Below are 14510 nucleotides of genomic sequence, written 5' to 3'. Positions count from 1 at the left end.
CAGTTTAAAAATTAGGTGTAGAATACATGAAGCTTCTTTACTAGGAGGGTGGGCTCCACGGGAGCCCTTCAGCAGGATTCAAAGAGAGGTCTTTCCTCCAGTAGCATAAGAAATACTTCCCTTGCAGGCTGGGCTTTGAGTTTGGTAAGAATTTATGGGTTTGAGAGGCAATAATAATAAAAATAGGAAGCATAGAATCACAGTACCATAAAAGCATAGAATCATAGTAGCATAGAAACATAGTAGGATAGAATCACAGTATCATAGAATCATAAAAGCATAGAATCGTAGTATCATAGAATCATAGAATCACAAAAGCATAGAACCATAGTAGCATAGAATCTTAGTAGCATAGAATCAAAGTATCACAGAATCATAGTAGCACAGAATCACAGCATCATAGAAGCATAGAATCACAAAAGCATAGGAGCATAGAATCATAAAAGCACAGAATCATAGAATCACAAAAGCATAGAATCATAGTATCATAGAATCATAAAAGCATAGAATCATAGAATCACAAAAGCATAGAATCACAAAAGCATAGAATCATAGTAGCATAGAATCATAGTAGCACAGAATCAAAGTATCACAGAATCATAGTAGCACAGAATCACAGCATCATAGAATCATAAAAGCATAGAATCAAAGTATCATAGAATCATAAAATCATAGTATCATAGAATCATAAAAGCATAGAATCAAAGTATCATAGAATCATAAAATCATAGTATCATAGAATCATAAAATCATAGTATCATAGAATCATAAAATCAAAGTATCATAGAATCATAAAATCAAAGTATCATAGAATCATAAAATCATAGTATCATAGAATCATAAAATCATAGTATCATAGAATCATAAAATCATCATATCATAGAATCATAAAATCATCGTATCATAGAATCATAAAAGCACAGAATCAAAGTATCATAGAATCATAAAATCATAGTATCATAGAATCATAAAAGCACAGAATCAAAGTATCCTAGAATCATAAAATCATAGTATCATAGAATCATAAAAGCATAGAATCAAAGTATCATAGAATCATAAAATCATAGTATCATAGAATCATAAAAGCATAGAATCAAAGTATCATAGAATCATAAAATCATAGTATCATAGAATCATAAAATCATAGTATCATAGAATCACAGTATCATAGAATCATAGAATCACAGTATCATAGAATCATAAAATCATAGTATCATAAAATCATAGTATCATAGAATCATAGAATCATAAAATCATAGTATCATAGAATCATAGAATCACAGTATCATAGAATCATAGCATCAAAGTATCATGGAATCATAGAAGCATAGAATCATAAAAGCACAGAATCATAGGATCATAGAATCAGCTTTTGAATAGCTGGTGCAGAAAGCTGCTCATAGCTACAAGGCTTTGCAGCACCTCAGCAGATGGAGTTGATGTTGCATGCAGGGCCTGATGCAAGAAAACATTTCTTTTTTTCTGTCACTGCCTGATGAATTTGTATCATCTTTTTATTTGCAGCAGTTTACCACTATCCCCTGCAGCACCCCCATCCTGACCTTGTCAGATTAAGCACACCAGCTGCCTCAGTCCTTCTACCAGGAAAGATTTTTTTCCCCCCTCCTATTTTCATGTTATTTCTGGGGGAAAAAAAGAAGAGAAACATTTGTTAATTGCTAGCACAGAAGCTGAGCCACAGCTTCCATGTGTGACTACCTGAAAATTACTCACACAGCTTTGTGCCTCAGTTTCCCTGAGCATATCTTGAGTGGTGAGAGCCTGGAATAGGTTGCCCAGGGAGGTGGTTGAGGCTCCATCCCTAGAGGTGTTTAAGGCCAGAATGGCTGAGGCTGTGTGCAGCCTGCTCTAGGGTAGGGTGTCCCTGGGCATGGCAGGGGGGTTGGAACTGGCTGCTCCTTGTGGTCCCTTCCAACCCTGACTGATTTGATGATTCTATGGCTCTAAAGTGCAAGGCCATCCCCTCCCTCTAACTTATGCTGATGATTCTATGACTCTATGATGATGTGGGGAGTATGATACCTCTGGCTTTGCAGCAGCAGCACAAGAAGTAAGTGAAATGTTTATAAAGCTTGTTGAGGCTGACAGGAATAAAAAGCATTTATGATGATGTCTATCAGGCTACTTCCCATCTTCATCCAGATTCTCTAATAGCAATACTTATTATTACTGCCTTTACTACAGCCTGCCTATTACTACACTCTGCCTTTACTACATTACTGCCTACACTATTATTGTATCTTTACTTCCTCAAAGCACTGAGAAGTACAAAGATCCAGGCTCAGCAATGTGACTGAGGCAGCCATAAAGAGTAAGGAAGAGCCAGAAAGTGAGCAGGAGTCAGAGGCTAGCATGGAAACCGCTACACCATCTGTCCTCTCGGCTTGCTAGGAAGACATTTGACAATTAGAGTACAACTGAGTAGATGACATTGTTTTCCTGCATTGTATTCAGGCTTCCTTCTCCCTTGTTGCAATGACCTCGTTATTGATTTGTGGGGCTTCCACTTAGAGCTTCTGCAGCTTTCACCAGACGTAGCTTGCATACGTGCTACAATGTGTGAGTTTGAGCTAGCTGGGATGCTTTGGTGAGAAGAATTAGATGCTAGGCTGTGAAAAGGAAACAATGCTGATGGCTGCTGCACTCATAGGCTTGCTGAGGTGGAGAAGAACAAGAACATAAACATAGATAAGGCAGTTGTTTGCTCTCTGGCTTTGGGGCAGCACTTTTTATCTAACCTAACCTGCTGCCTGTGTGACTAATCCATCTGCTTCCTAACCCCCCTGGCCAACCCTCCAAACTACCTTGAACATAAGGCAAAGTCTGGGGTAAGGTAGAGGGGTGGGAGGAAGGTGGAAGGGAGGTTGGGACCCCCTCCAGGGGACTCTGGTTTCTGGAAGGGCTGTTGTGTGTCTGTATTATCATAGAATCATAGAATCAAGCAGGTTGGAAGAGAGCTCCAAGAACATCCAGTCCAACCTAGCGCCCAGCCCTGGCCAAGCAACCAGACCATGGCACTAAGTGCCTCAGCCAGGCTTTTCTTGAAGACCTCCAGGGACGGTGCCTCCACCACCTCCCTGGGCAGCCCATTCCAATGCCAATCACTCTCTCTGTGATTGCAGTGATTGCCTGTCAAAAGCAAGTGTCAGGTCTATTGGGGTGCCAATCACTCTCTCTGCTAACAACTTCCTCCTAACACCCAGCCTAGACCTCCCCTGCCACAACTTGAGACTCTGTCCCCTTCTTCTGTTGCTGGTTGCCTGGCAGAAGAGACCAACCCCACCTGGCTACAATGTCCCTTCAGGTAGTTGTAGACAGGAATGAGGTCACCCCTGAGCCTCCTCTTCTCCAGGCTAAACAGGCCCAGCTCCCTCAGCCTCTCCTCACAGGGCTCTGCTCCAGGCCCCTCACCAGCTTTGTTGCCCTTCTCTCGACATGTTCCAGCACCTCAACATCTCTCTGCAATTGAGGAGCCCAGAACTGGACACAGCACTCAAGGTGTGGCCTGAGCAGTGCTGAGTACAGGGGCACAAGAACCTCCCCTGTCCTGCTGCCCACACTGATGCAGCCCAGGATGCCATTGGCTCTCTTGGCCACCTGGGCACACTGCTGCCTCATCTTCAGCCTACTCTCTATCAGTACCCCCCGGTACCTTTCCTCCTGGCTGCTCTCAGCCACTCTGTCCCCAGCCTGTAGTGCTGCTTGGGGTTGTTGTGGCCAAGGTGCAGAACCCTGCACTTGGCCTTGTTCAATCTCATCCCCTTGGCCTCTGCCCACCCATCCAGCCTGGCCAGGTCCCTCTGCAGGGCTCTGCTGCCCTCCAACAGCTCCACACCTGCTCCTAGCTTGGTGTCATCTGCAAACTTACTGATGCTGGACTCATAGCTGTAGGTATTGTAAAGATCTGCTTGTATATTGTGCTGAGCTGTAAGTATAAAGCTGCATTCCTTAATTCCCAGCTGGCTGAGTCTAGTCTGGGTGATTTTCCAAAGTGTGTGTGGGAGGCAGGTAACACCCAAACCATCACATCTAAGTGTTCTGTTTACGTCATGCTACCTACATCATGACACCCATCACACATTACCATACACCACACAACCATATCCTGGTAGCATTTGCAGGTGTGTCCACATGCAAATATTTTGATAACTCCTGTTTAAATATATCTAGAGCTGTTTACAATATCAGGCTTTTAATCTGTTTGATTGATTAGATAGATATGAGCACATGATGAATATGCATCTTTGTCAAGTGACTTCCTGAACATAGCTCTTCCTCCGGATTTTCTAGCAAGTGACAGTAACAGTTTAAACAGATATGGAAAGGCTGCAATTTACAGTTGTGGCTCAGGAGATGTTTTAATCAGGGAAAATGATAGAATCACAGAATCAACCAGGTTGGAAGAGACCTCCAAGAGAATCCAGTCCAACCTAGCACCCAGCCCTAGCCAGGCAACCGGACCATGGCACTAAGTGCCCCAGCCAGGCTTTGCTTGGACACTTCCAGGGACTGTGACTCCACCACCTCCCTGGGCAGCCCATTCCAATGCCAATCACTCTCTCTGACAACAACTTCCTAACAACATCCAGCCTATACTTCCCCCAGCACAACTTGTGACTCTCCCCTTGTTCTGTTGCTGCTTGCCTGGCAGCAGAGCCCAACCCCACCTGGCTACAGCCTCCCTGCAGGGGGCTGCAGACAGCAATGAGCTCTGCCCTGAGCCTCCTCTGCTGCAGGCTGCACACCCCCAGCTCCCTCAGCCTCTCCTCACAGGGCTCTGCTCCAGGCCCCTTCCCAGCCTTGCTGCCCTTCTCCAAACACCTTCCAGCACCTCAACATCTCTCTGCAATGGAGGAGCCCAGAACTGGACACAGCACTCCAGGGGTGGCCTGAGCAGTGCTGAGTACAGGGGCAGAAGAACCTCCCAATAACCTGTAGAACTTCAGCTATTTCAGTAGATGCTTACAATGTGTATTTTAATCTCTCCAAGTTCATCATCCTCGTTCTAAGCACAAAGTTCCTAAAAAGCCTGTGCTGCGATTTGCTTTTATTTTCAGTTTTGGCTTAAGCAAGAGGCTTGAAAGTGGCAGCTCTGAAAACAGATTTCTTTATCCAGTAGCCAGTTTGGAGAGCCTCCACACAGGCTGCTATTCTAAGGCAGCATTTCGAAGACTGCCATCTCTACGATGGCATATGAGATGTAATTTAGTCTCTGTGCTAATTTAGCCCAGGGTCTCTCCTGAACAGAGAGGATTGGCCATGCCAAATTGTGTTAAACTAGGGATGGTGCTTTTGTGATATGGACAACTGCCTACCAGGGATTGAGCTGAGACCACCAAACTACTTTCATTTAGATTCTCAATTTAGTCTTGAACCAAGGTCAGAAGGTAAATAGCCAGGGCTTTATCTTCCCAGCCAAGTCCCTGGTAGAGGGGCTCTTTGAAGTGGAGTGTGATCACTGGCAGTTTCAGAACTACTGTCCAAGACAGTGATGTATAATACATTTGCTTCCATTTTACATCTGCTGGTATGATTGCAGGTTAATTTAAGTATGCTCTGCCTACAAAGCAGTGTTTCTACTCGCCTCTGGTCTTAAAATCAAACCTGAAATTAACTCAAGATGCCCTCTTGACACCACCCCCTCCCCAGAGCATGCATGTTGGGTTGGTTTTTTTTCCCCACTGCTTTGAATGCCAGTTGCTGTGGGGCTGAGCCTGCTCTTATTCAAGTCAATGGCATCACTCACGTTCACTTCAGTCCATAGAATCATAGAACCAAGCAGGTTGGAAGAGAGCTCCAAGCTCATCCAGTCCAACCTAGCACCCAGCCCTGGCCAAGCAACCAGACCATGGCACTAAGTGCCCCAGCCAGGCTGGGCTTGAACACCTCCAAGGATGGCAACTCCACCACCTCCCTGGGCAGCCCATTCCAATGCCAATCACTCTCTCTGACAACAACTTCCTAACAACATCCAGGATATATCTCCCCTGGCACAACTTGAGACTGTGTTCCCTTGTGTCCAGGGAAGGCACTCTGAAGATGGCTGGTGTCTCTGGCTGCATATCCTCCATGTGGTCAGTGGGAAGGAGATTTCCATTCACAAGGACATTTTCTGCCATGACACTCCAAGACACATCCATACAGTGGTGTTTGGTGGCAGGTACCACTGTGTGGGCAGGCTCTATGCTCACCACTTAAGCCAGTCAAGGCACAAACCTTGAGCACAGGAACACATTTGTGGTCATCTAGAAATCCTAATGTAAGGACTCTCATGATTTTCCTTCTCATGATTTTCCTTCTGTGCCACCCTATTTATTTGTACTAAACATACTGATTTTTAAGGATCTGGATTCAACCTCCTGAACATTTCTGCAAGGTTTACTCCCAGATGAGGTCCCTAAACCATTCATATCACTGCCCTGGAAAGTAAGAGCCTCACTCCTGTGTGGGGCACAGTGAATAGTTTGATGCAAGAAGATGGCCATCAAATATCCTACTTTTTCCACCTGTGGCCTAAAACTCACATTGATTGATTCCCCCTCCCCCTTGAAAGACAATTCAAGAGAGATGCTGAGAGACTGGAACGTGTCCAGAGAAGGGCAATGAAGCTGGTGAGGGGCCTGGAGCAGAGCCCTGTGAGGAGAGGCTGAGGGAGCTGGGGGGGTGCAGCCTGCAGCAGAGGAGGCTCAGGGCAGAGCTCATTGCTGTCTGCAGCTGCCTGCAGGGAGGCTGTAGACAGGTGGGGTTGGGCTCTGCTGCCAGGCAAGCAGCAACAGAAGAAGGGGACAGAGTCTGGAGTTGTGGCAGGGCAGGTCTAGGCTGGATGTTGTTAGGAAGTTGTTGTCAGAGAGAGTGATTGGCATTGGAATGGGCTGCCCAGGGAGGTGGTGGAGTCTCTGTGCCTGGAGGTGCTTAAGCAAAGCCTGGCTGGGGCACTTAGTACCATGGTCTGGTTGACTGGATAGGGCTGGGTGCTAGGTTGGACTGGATGATCTTGGAGGTCTCTTCCAACCTGCTTGGTTCTGTGATTCTGTGACTGCACTTCATGCACTCAGTACAGACACCCAACCACCCTTCTGACAGCCACTTGCACCACTGCTGCATCTGGCCCAGGAAGCCTTTAGACAAGAACAAACAACATCACTATGCTGCACCTCAAAACTGGGGGAGACTTCTGACATCAAAAAAAAAAAATCCTTATGGCTATCTTTCATGCTGATAAAAACCTCTCTGAGAGATCTACCCTGCAGTGGCACGTTCTAGCCAGAGCTAATTTGATGCTGGCATTGTTAGCACATTCACTGCCATGTGTCTGCACACCTCTCACCTTGGCTTAGTTCTTCACATCAGCATCCCCAGGTGCAGGATCAGGTCTTGCATGAAAAGGAAAAGGAATTGCAACCATTTTACCTTTAGTGTTTATGTTTTGCTGTGAAGGGCTGCTACAGAAGGGGATTTGTATCAAAATATCCTTTTTAACCAAAGGCTTTAACTGAATGCACCTGAAAAAATCTTTCTTTTTCTGCCACAATTTCTTGATTAAAATAGAGCCAGGCTTTAACTGACTGAGTCTGAAGTTTTATGGCTAGCCAAGAAGTGGAATAGAAATGAAATAAAGCCCTTCAAGCTCTAACTACTATGCCTAGGCACAGATGTATGGCATGCAACACCCTCTGTCCCCTGCACCCACGCACTGGCAGGCAATTCTGGATATCATATGGCATGGACTTTTGCAGCATTTGAGCACACTAGGCTGAATTTGAAGAGATTCTTTCTTCTCCCTTAGTTATAGAGGTGAATGCAGTAAAAGAGATGAATAAAACAGGTTTTTATGCAGATGAATTCAAACAACCAACCAACCCACAGATAATTTTGCTATACACAATGAAAGGACGGAGGAACAAGGTTGGGAAAGACATCAAGAAGCCATCTAGTCCGTGCTTCTCCCCCAGGGTAGGGTCACCTGTAATTTTCAGACTGATGATTGTGTAACAAGCAGTTAAAAGGCTTCAAGATCCCTCTAGGCAACCTGTCTCAGAGCTGCTCTGTCTCCACTTGTGGGAAGTGTTTCCTAACATCTAAGCTGAACCTCAGGGCGACACCTGATGCTCTTTCCTTCATATAGTCATAGAATCAAGCAGGTTGGAAGAGACCTCCAAGCTCATCCAGTCCAACCTAGCACTCAGCCTTAGCCAATCAACCAGACCATGGCACTAAGTGCCCCAGCCAGGCTTTGATTCAACACCTCCAGGCACAGAGACTCCACCACCTCCCTGGGCAGCCCATTCCAATGCCAATCACTCTCTCTGACAACAACTTCCTCCTAACAGCCAGCCTGTGCCTTCCCCTGGCACAACTTGAGACTGTGTCCCCTTGTTCTATTGCTGCTTGCCTGGCAGCAGAGCCCAACCCCACCTGACTACAGCCTCCCTGCAGGCAGCTGCAGACAGCAATGAGCTCTGCCCTGAGCCTCCTCTGCTGCAGGCTGCACACCCCCAGCTCCCTCAGCCTCTCCTCACAGGGCTCTGCTCCAGGCCCCTCCCCAGCCTTGCTGCCCTTCTCCAAACACCTTCCAGCACCTCAACATCTCTCTTGAATTGAAGAGCCCAGAACTGGACACAGCACTCAAGGTGTGGCCTGAGCAGTGCTGAGCACAGGGGCAGAAGAACCTCCCTTGTCCTGCTGCCCACACTGCTCCTGAGCCAGCCCAGGATGCCATTGGCTCTGCTGCCCACCTGGGCACTGCTGCCTCAGCTTCAGCTTCTCTCTCCCACCACCCCCAGCTCCCTCTCTGCCTGGCTGCTCTCAGCCACTCTCTCCCCGGCCTGTGTCCTAACTCTTTACACATGGAGAACAGTCCCAACCTCCTCACAAGAGCTTTGCATGTGTTTGACAACTGCTTTCATTTCTCTCTTTCAGGACTCTCTGCTCCACATCGAACTCACCAAGACTTCTTCAGTTCTGATGCTCCACTTCAGCTCAGCTGTGAAGCTGGTGTAGCCACTCTCTGTTCCACTGGCTAGAGCAAGGGTTCAAAGCCTTGAAGGCCTCCATGCAGGACAATCTTCCTTTTTAACACTGCTTATAACTTGTTTCTGGTGGAGTTTTCTGGCCATTTCATATGCAGATCACAGCGTTTTCCTTGGAAGGTTATTCCAGTGCTTTGAAATGGTCTATCATTGACTGGAAGAGTTGTCTTTTTTGTATTCTCAGCAGTTCCACCCCATGACTTAGGCATCTGAGAGAGGACATCCCTGCAAAAAAAAAAGAAAACAAAGCCTGATCACAATCACAGAAGAAGATTTCAAGACCTAGTAGGAAATCAGAACTAGTAGGAAAGAAATGCAACCACAGAAGAAGATTCCAAGACCTAGTAGGAAAGAAATGCAATCCCAGAAGAAGATTTCAGAACTAGCAGGAAATAAATGCAACCACAGAAGAAGATTTCAGAACTAGCAGGAAATAAATGCAACCACAGAAGATTTCAGAACCAGTAGGGAATAAATGCAATCACAGAAGAAGGTTTCAGAACTAGGAGGAAATTAATGCAATCACAGAGGAAGATTTCAGAACTAGGAGGAAATCAATGCAACCACAGAGGAAGATTTCAGAACTAGCAGGAAATAAATGCAATCAGAGAAGAAGATTTCAGAACTAGTAGGAAATTAATCCAATCACAGAAGAAGATTTCAGAACTAGGAGGAAATAAATGCAACCACAGAAGAAGATTTCAGAACTAGTAGAAAATTAATCCAATCACAGAAGAAGATTTCAGAACTAGGAGGAAATAAATGCAACCACAGAAGATTTCAGAACTAGGAGGAAATAAATGCAATCACAGAAGAAGGTTTCAGAACTAGGAGGAAATTAATGCAACCACAGAAGATTTCAGAACTAGCAGGAAATAAATGCAATCAGAGAAGATTTCAGAACCATTAGGGAATAAATGCAATCACAGAAGATTTCAGAACTAGCAGGAAATAAATGCAACCACAGAAGAAGATTTCAGAACTAGCAGGAAATAAATGCAACCACAGAAGAAGATTTCAGAACTAGTAGAAAATTAATCCAATCACAGAAGAAGATTTCAGAACTAGGAGGAAATAAATGCAACCACAGGAGATTTCAGAACTAGGAGGAAATAAATGCAATCAGAGAAGAAGATTTCAGAACTAGGAGGAAATAAATGCAATCACAGAAGAAGGTTTCAGAACTAGGAGGAAATTAATGCAACCACAGAAGATTTCAGAACTAGCAGGAAATAAATGCAACCACAGAAGAAGATTTCAGAAGTAGCAGGAAATAAATGCAACCACAGAAGAAGATTTCAGAACTAGCAGGAAATAAATGCAACCACAGAAGATTTCAGAACCAGTAGGGAATAAATGCAATCACAGAAGAAGGTTTCAGAAGTAGTAGGAAATAAATGCAATCACAGAAGAAGATTTTAGAACTAGCAGGAAATTAATGCAATCACAGAAGATTTCAGAATTAGTAGGAAATAAATCCAAAGGAGACTGGTCCATCTCTTTTAGGCTACAAAATAAATGGCAGTGGTATAGGGAAAAAACAACTACTTTGAGGGAAGATTTGTCCTTTACATCTGATCCTGAAGCGAGGAGTATAGGATGCTGCTTGGCGATTGAGGAAAGGACTCCCTCCCTCAGATTCTCTGCCCAATACCTGGGGTTTAAGTTAGCTGCTTAAATTAGATAGAGTGCATATGGCCTGCAACATCCCTGGTGGGAATTCCCCATCTGTAAAAAAGAAAGCAATTTCTACCTAACAGTGGGCTATGAGGGAAGAATTAATAAGCTAAAGAAGATGAGTCACTCCAATAACCAGTCAAACACTGTAAAGGGCTGTGCCAGGTCACTGCTCTCCAGCTGGAGGGACCAATCCCACAGACTCCTCAGCACACTGGGATAACATGTTTGACCAGACCCTTGGCCACTCAGATACCTCTCTTCTTGAGATGTCAAGGTTTGTCACATCTTATAGCTGTCAACAGCAGAAAGATCAATGCTGAAGTTATGACATGTCTACACTGTGGGTGCAAAGCCACCTGAGCCAGCTTCATGCCTACCAAGCCCAGCAGCAGAAGGAGAACACTATAAAGGCTCCAGGGAAGCCTTATTGTGGCCTTTCAGTTCTTACAGGAGGCTTATAAGAATGATGAGGACAGACTGTTTAATAGAGCCTGTTGCAAAAGGACAAGAGGTGATGGGTTTGAAATAAAGGAGAGAACATTTAGGCTAGAAATAAGGACAAAAGTTTGTAGTTTGAGAGTGGTGAAGCACTGCCACAGGTGGCCCAGAGAGGTGGTAGAAGTCACATCCTTGGTAGCATTCCAGGTTAGGTTGGATGGGTCTCTGAGCAACATGATCCATTTGAAGATGTCCCAGCTTATGGCAAGAGGGTTAGGTTAGATGACCTTTAAAGGTCTCTTTCACAGAGTCACAGAATAGTAGGGGTTAGAAGGGACCTTCAGAAATCACCTAGTCCAACCCCCCTGCCAGAGCAGGTTCATCTAAGGCAGGTTGCATAAGACAGCATCAGGTGAGTTTTGAATGACTCTAGAGGTGGAGACTCCACCACTTCCCTGAGCAGCCTGTTCCAGTGCTCCACCACCCTCAACACAAAGAAGTTCCAACTCTTGTTTAAAAGGATAACCCACTCTGGTTCAGAGACCAGAACAAGGCAAAGCATTCTACGATTCCACGAAAAACAGCTTCTTGACATGGCTAAACTGCTTCATAGTTTGACATAAATGGCTTCTACATCTTGCACTAGTAGGAGCCCCTTGGCTAGGTGGTATTGGAAATGAGAGGAAGAAGTGAGACCATCAGCTGCCCTGGCTAGATCACAGAATGAGTCAGGGTTGAAAGGGACCACAAGGAGCAGCCAGGTCCAACCCCCCTGCCATGCCCAGGGACACCCTACCCTAGAGCAGGCTGCACACAGCCTCAGCCAGCCTGGCCTCAAACACCTCCAGCCATGGGGCCTCAACCACCTCCCTGGGCAACCCATTCCAGCCTCTCACCACTCTCCTGCTCAACAACTTCCTCCTCACCTCCCGCCTCACTCTCCCCACCTCCAGCTTTGCTCCATTCCCCCTAATCCTGGCACTCCCTCACAGCCTCAAAAGTTCCTCCCCAGATTTTTTTGTGGCCCCCTTCAGATGCTGGAAGGCCACAAGAAGGTCACCTGAGAGCCTCCTCTGCTCCAGCCTGCACAGCCCCAACTCTTTCAGTCTGTGCTCACAGCAGAGCTGCTGCAGCCTCTCAGCATCCTCCTGGCCCTGCTCTGGACACTCTCCAGCATCTCCACAGCCCTCTTGTCCCAGGGGCTCCAGAACTGGATGCAGGACTCCAGGTGGGGTCTCATCAGAGCACAGCAGAGCAGAGGGGGAGAATCCCCTCCCTGGCCCTGCTGGCCACACTGCTGCTGCTGCAGCCCAGGCTCTGCTTGGCTTTCTGGGCTGCAAGTGCAAACTGCTGGCTCCTGTGGAGCTTCTCAACATGAGATGTATAATGGGATCCAATACCTGAAAACTCATAACCTCACTGACCCTTATTTAGCCTGTCTGAAATTCCTCCTGAATACCTCAAGGCTCTCAGATGCACCAGAGTAACAGACACCTCCAAGCCTAGGGTCTGGTGTGGGAATGGCCTGCTGAGATGAAGAAGGACTTGGGAAGTAACTAATGACTAGAGCAAATGGCCATGTGGAGTCTCCACTGCTGGAGATTTCTGTCACAAGGCTGCATCTCTTTCCAAGGGAGATTCTCCAATTCAAACATACAGTAATCCACAGGCATCCTCTGGACTGAGTTAAACTGCATGGCAGATGACACAAGCACAGTTGTCCCTCTGGGTTTTGAATCTGTGATTGCACATCGACTCACTCCACCACAGAGCCTCACTCTCTCCCAGTGAGTAACAGCAGCCTCACGTGGGCATATTAACACTCTTCTGGAAGACCTCTCAATGTGTCAGGTTTGCAGTCATTGATGGCACACAGACAGACAACCTCACTTCTCAACATCCAGGAGAGGTATATGACAGTTTGATCCCATTTGGCCTATAGAATCATAGAATCAACCGGTTTGGAAGAGACCTCCAAGCTCAGCCAGTCCAACCTAGCACCCAGCCCTGGCCAAGCAACCAGACCATGGCACTAAGTGCCCCAGCCAGGCTTGGCTTCAACACCTCCAGGCACAGAGACTCCACCACCTCCCTGGGCAGCCCATTCCAGTGCCAATCACTCTCTCTGACAACAACTTCCTCCTGACATCCAGGGTATATCTCCCAGCACAGCTTGAGACTGTGTCTCCTTCTTCTGTTGCTGCTTGCCTGGGAGAAGAGCTCAACCCCACCTGGCTACAGCCTCCCTTCAGGTCTAGGCTGGATGTTAGGAGGAAGTTCCTGTCAGAGAGAGTGATTGGCATTGGAATGGGCTGCCCAGGGAGGTGGTGGAGTCACCATCCCTGGAGGTGTTGAAGCCAAGCCTGGCTGAGGCACTTAGTGCCATGGTCTGGTTGATTGCCCAGGGCTGGGTGCTAGGTTGGACTGGATGATCTTGGAGGTCTCTTCCAACCTCACTGATTTTATAATTCTATGGTCAGGCAGCCAGGAGTGGCCCAAGACCCTCCTCTGGGTCACACCATATCTCCCACCTGGACTCGAGTGCCCTTTTTCTAGTCAAGTAAAAGTGGATAAAGGTTCATAAACCTGGTTGGAAGAGGACAGTATGATGCTTAAATAAACTGGCTGTCATGTTTATGAAGCTGAGGTCCTGCATGAGCTTTCCTTCTCATCCCCTACATCCTCAGAGTGTCCTAGTAACAGAATACAACAAGGCTCTGCTGGGAACACTCATCATCCTCCTAAGGGTAGTAGGTCAACATGCAGAGGTGATGGCAGAAGAGGGAAAGTCACTGTCTTTGGTCACAGCTGAGCACATGTGCTGGAGAAGAAAGATCCAAAACTCCTGCATGTGACCTTTTCAGTGCTCTCACATGCATGCCTCTTCCCATCACTCCTAGAATGCCATGCCACCTCTTTTCATTTTGCACCCTGCCACTTTTGAATGCAGCAGTGTCTGATGGTGGTGGGCAAGGGGTCTGGTGTGGATGCAGTAGCTTCCTGCTAGGAGTCATGAATTTGCTTCACCATATGGTGCAAGTAGGGCTGATAGGAGAGCTGATGTCAAATGAATCACAGAATCATAGGATCAACTAGGTTGAAAGAGACCTCCAAGCTCATCCAGTCAAACCTAGCACCCAGCCCTATCCAATCAACCAGACCATGGCACTAAGTGCCTCAGCCAGGCTTTGCTTGAACACCTCCAAGGATGGAGACTTCACCACTTCCCTGGGCAGCCCATTCCAATGCCAATCATTCTCTTGAATGGTTTAAGTTAAGACTGGATGGGTCACTTAGTGCCATGGTCTAGTTGATTGCATAGGGCTGGGTGCTAGTTTGGAC

At 46.5% G+C, this 14510-nt stretch overlaps 1 long non-coding RNA gene across 1 annotated transcript in view; it reads right to left on the bottom strand.

Moving 5' to 3' along the window:
- Positions 1 to 14510, bottom strand: part of LOC135180330 (uncharacterized) — a 40782-nt gene that overhangs the window by 2525 nt on the left and 23747 nt on the right. Inside the window, exon 2 of the long non-coding RNA XR_010304395.1 lies at positions 8967 to 9275. This is a non-coding gene — a long non-coding RNA (uncharacterized LOC135180330). The remainder of the gene's footprint in view (positions 1 to 8966; positions 9276 to 14510) is intronic.

This window comes from Pogoniulus pusillus, chromosome 1 (assembly GCF_015220805.1).
Source record: "Pogoniulus pusillus isolate bPogPus1 chromosome 1, bPogPus1.pri, whole genome shotgun sequence".
Lineage (NCBI taxonomy): Eukaryota > Metazoa > Chordata > Aves > Piciformes > Lybiidae > Pogoniulus > Pogoniulus pusillus.
This window is presented reverse-complemented; position numbering and strand designations above follow the sequence as displayed.